Source organism: Aulostomus chinensis, chromosome 10 (genome assembly GCF_037954235.1).
Source record: "Aulostomus chinensis isolate RoL2024-O1b breed Wild chromosome 10, RoL_Achi_v1.0, whole genome shotgun sequence".
Lineage (NCBI taxonomy): Eukaryota > Metazoa > Chordata > Actinopteri > Syngnathiformes > Aulostomidae > Aulostomus > Aulostomus chinensis.
The window spans coordinates 16,839,029-16,844,122 of NC_141329.1; positions in this window are offsets into that span (position 1 = coordinate 16,839,029).

Genomic DNA, 5,094 nt, shown 5'->3' on the forward strand with positions numbered 1-5,094 from the left:
TGGATTGTACTTTGAAGTACATCCCAAATAATGACTGGGCTTTTACATGTAACAGGGAATATTTTACATTGTTCCAGTGCTTTGTTTAAATTGAAGTCAAGAATCATAAACGGTCGAGGTCGTTGACATGTAAACTCATTTCAGATCCATCAAGTATGTGTTTGCCTTCACGAACACACCAATTATCATGGAGAACTGTACGCGGAATTATTCATGTTGTGTTGCAAAATGTGCTGGAGGAATTGTGGTGACCATTTCTATTTCCATAGATTGATGAGTGATACAATGTTTGCAAGTATATATATATATATATATATGCATCTGTTTACTGCTGATGTTCATGTATTCCTGAGAGGATAAACAGGGAGAAAGAAAGGGGTTTAAGCTACATGGCTGAATATATGCAAAAAAGATGTTTTGACATTACCTATTGGTGTTTTTTTTCAGCCCCCCCCCCCCCCGCTCTTTCAGATGACAATGTTATTTTTTTTCTTTACCAAACAAGCATTTTTACTTACATCTGGAGAATACAAATTGTACCATGATTTTTTTTTCAAAATTTCATTTGAATTTCAATAACAAATTGAGCTGCACTCTCCTTTCTATCTAACGAAATAATTTTGCTCTGTTTTGATGGCGACCTACTGCAATTGCTGTGTGGATTAGACATGAATTTGCCTTGTTTTATTCAATGTATTTATTATTTGTTATACTCAGCATCCAGTCAACAGAAAGCTTGTCTTGGGGAGAGAGGTGTATCTCAGAAAGTTCAGTCTGAGGTGAGAACATAGATATGATCATGCGCATGTTGAATTCAATTGAGTTAAGCTTTGATTTGAACATATTCTGTTTATTTTGATTCTACAGCTATGAAACAGAGCTGTTCATGTTTACTGTGAGCGTAAAAAAAGTCACTATTTGACAACCAGGGAAGAAAGGAGCTGGTCAATTCATGGGACTGTTTTTTCAACAAGTGAGACACATTTTTTCTGAACAATAACTTTTATTGTAGATGTTTGTGAAGTAATCTGAACTTTATGTACAATGAATCAAAAATAGGTTAATTATTATCATTGTCATCACACCAGCTTGCAAGAATACATATTATCATACAACAATATATACTGTGTGTTGGAAAAACAGACACAATCTCCAAACAGGCAATGAACATGACCAACAGTTGGTGCGCAGTTTTCCTTTTACCATGTGAATGTGAAACACATGGGTTTTTACCAAAAGCTGTGTGACTTGTAACATAACATACATGGTGCTGATGAACTGAGAGGAAATCAGGATGTTTGATTTATTTCAGCATGTTACATATGAATATATATGAAACCATATGAAACTCTTATGTAGAAGTTAAAACTTCAAAGCTCTTCCTGGGACTGGACTAAATTGTCGAGGAAATAGGGAAGATACTAATAATCTGATAAATAGTAGTACTTTATACAGTACGTTAATGCTATTTTTCCATCAAGTACTTGAAGATTGGGGGGAAATGCACCCATTTGCTTTCTCTCTCAGTGTCAGACTTACCTCATATAGAAGAATATACCACAGGGGGGAAAAAACCCATGACACCCACCCTGTTGACACAACACATACAGACATGGTAGCTGGTGAACTGATACTTCACCCAGTAACAGTATTGTGCTTTTGAAATGCTACAAATAGGTGCTTTGAGTTTCCAAATAGTTTTTTGTTGTCGTTTTAAAAAAAAAAAAAAATTCCTCCTGCATTACCTCTGCGTGAATGCAGAGTGCCAGTCACATTTATTTAGTTTGAAGCTACTGGGGACTGATGGTTAAAAACAGCAAAAATGTCCATTAACAAACTCGTAAGCACATTGTCTGGGATGATCCATATCTTCCTTACCCAGCCGTATGATCAGTCATCCATGAACACTTTGATTTGACCTAAAAACAAACTGTAACCTTTTCACTGCCTTGAGTGCATCCAGCTGGTTGTATCAACTTGATTGTGCCTCTTCACAGTATCACCAATCCAGAATGGTAAAAGTTAGTTTGAGGCTCAGATTTAAATGTTTGTGGCTTAGTTAGCAAACAACAGCATGAAGAAAACATTGATTACACTGGAGGATGTGCCTGAAAGTTTGTAAATGCACTTTTTTTGGACAGTTTTGCTGTTGTGTTGGTGGCTAAGTGGTGACATTAGCTTCAGATTAAATATACCTGGCTGGTTCTTTCTGCATTGTGAAGTCAAAGAAGTAATGCAGAGGAGAGAAAAAAAAATTCTCATTCGTTCAAGACACCTATTTGTGGTACTTGTAATGCAAAAAACTCTCTTGGGATGAAGTATCACTGGAATACAACTACTTACAAGCACAATGGATGGATACTGTCACCACTGTGAGGATACCATGGTAGAGCCAGGCCACTACATGCAATGGTGCAGCGGGTGTTTAATGATAAAAGTCGATTTGAACAAGCTCTGCATTTTATTTCATCACAGGAAAGAAGTCAGATTTTGCAAATTTGATCACTTAAACATGAAATAAAGAATAGCTCAACATCAGATGCCATCCAGTGTGCCTTTAAACAATCGGCTAATGCTAATTACTATAGTCTCTTATTTTCCGGCACAAATATTCTTCAAAACATCAATCAAAATTATTCCATACAAAAGTAAATCCAAATCTAAACATATTAGCTTTTGACTTTGTCAGATCTTGAGGTAATGTGTGCAGTGACTTTTATTACATTTCACTGTGTCATAGAAGCTTTTGGATCTGCTGTGTTTTTACAGCTGTCATTACCTGTTGCTGTTCTACTTTTTGAAGAATATTTACATTCTAATTTAAAGGAACTTCATAACGCAAGAATTTTTCACAGAACTGTTGTAGAAATCAACTACTTTTTAAGAGCAGCTTTACAGCAGGATCTTGGAAATATTTGAACTCTCAGAGTCTGGCTCTCACAGACTGTCTCACTTGCTCACACAACTGGCACATTTATTAAGACACAGCTGCAGCTGAAAGAATGAAACCATGACACCAAAATTTCTATTATTAATGTGAGACAAGTGGGGCTTTTGTCAGCTCTTCTTTCTGCTGCAGCAAACATGTTATGTTTAGCCTGCATTATGGATTTATCGTCTTCATATTTGTGAAAGATTACAGTTATTTAGTGAAATTTGCAGATCACCTACTCTCTGGGTTGGTGATTGGTTATCCAGTGCTGGTTCCACCCCTTTCAGGTGAATGTCCCAATCAAGTGAGGAATCACTAGCTTGATGTTATAAGGTGATATCCACCCTTGTGGTACTGGTGATCCCTGACTGTTGTGGTTGAGCTTTGTCAAACCACACAAATTGAAGAAAGTCCATTAAATCATATCCTGCTTCTTAGTGCAGGGCTCAGCTGTGATTACAAAGATACAAGATTGATGACCATCTTCTAATCTCTGTCTAGGACAGAAAGCAAACAAGCACATTCCCCTTCAATGTGAAAGCTTCTCTGTAAGGGCCTTGTATCTAAGGCGCACTCAGATTTATTTTCTTCAAATATTACATTGAGCATTTTTGGGGTTTACTCAATGCAAATGCTGTATCCCCCTTTACATTACCATGAACCATTGTTCTACAAGTAGTGATTGAAGATATGTAGTGTATAATGTATAACACAACATAATACCTGTGGTTATATGCAGTTTTATGGCACTAGCTTTGCATTAATTCCCTCTACCCTCTGTGGTGTTACTTTGCCCTGAAAGTCCTTAGGATGCGAGCACAGGATTAAAAACAGTAAAAACTTCTGCTGTTGGACCGTTCCTGCTGAAGAGCTAGAAAAATAATCCGGTGGCCCAGCCCTTCCAGGGGTGGCCCAGCCTTTCCAGGGGAAGGGTGATGTCCTCTGTTGGGTAAATAAAGGGAAACTGAGATCAAGTGTACTGAGGAAAGGGTGGAGGTGTCAGAAACCCAGGGGAGTCACCAGAGGCGTGAGTGAGATGGGCATTGAAAAGGCCTGCAAGCGTCTTACGTGTCCATACTGAAAAACAGAGACTGGTGTCCTCAGATTGAAACCTCATATTCTCTTGTTTCCTGTAAAGAGAGTGCAAAGGTTGTTTTTTTTTAATCCCTAATTACAAAACTCAAACTAAATACAAGTAAATGACATTGTTGGGGGCTACAGCCTTGATATTAGAAATCTTATTAAAGATTTTTGAGACATTGTGTATAACTTTTTTTTTGTCAGTAGTGCAGTGACTGATACAGACCGGTAATATGGCCCAGCAGAATATGCACATGTCATGTGAGACAACCAGATGAGGCATGTATTTTGGAATAAAGATAAAACTTGGTTGATTTGCTGTATGGCAGACCAAGTCAGGTTTAAGGTTAAACCAAGTTGATTTCATGCTGTAACCTTCATGCTGTAACCAACTAAACCAACATTTGTCATTATGACCTTTTCTAGCAAGGCCAAAAGCAGCCCACATCAGCAAACTCTGCTGACAGTGTAATGGTGCAAAATTGGTAAGCAGCAATATAACAACGTGATCAACGTCATGATGTTTGTTTATAAGTGAACAAACAAAGCTCCTACTCTTTCTGATGGGCTGAAGGAGCAACATCAGAGCATCAGCCCGACTCCTTACTGTGGACAGTTTATTGAGAACACTATATCAGTAGAGGCGATCTGCCCAGGGTGCCTGAAGTCAGCTGGGATAGGCTTCCAGCCCCCCCCCCCCCTTTAACGAATAAGCGGTATAGAAAATAGATGGATATTAGACTATTAACTATTATGCCTGTCTTTCCACATACTGATGTCTGGGGTCTGTAATTTTGTATAATATATAGAATATACTGTGGAATATTTGCTCGAAAAACAGTAACTGCAGAGGTAGCAATTGCCTGTTATGGAGCTCACTCATGGCTTGTTTGTTAGAGTTGGTGAGGAGGAAGGTGGACCAAAACGCAGATGGACAGAGGGACACACACTGGGAATGATGAGGCAAGGTGAACTCAAGAGCCAAACAGAAAATTTAAACAGAAAATTTAAACAGTAATTGAAACAGAAACAATTTTAGTGTATGTGGAAACAGACTTGTTGTGTTGTCAGCAAGGTGCATT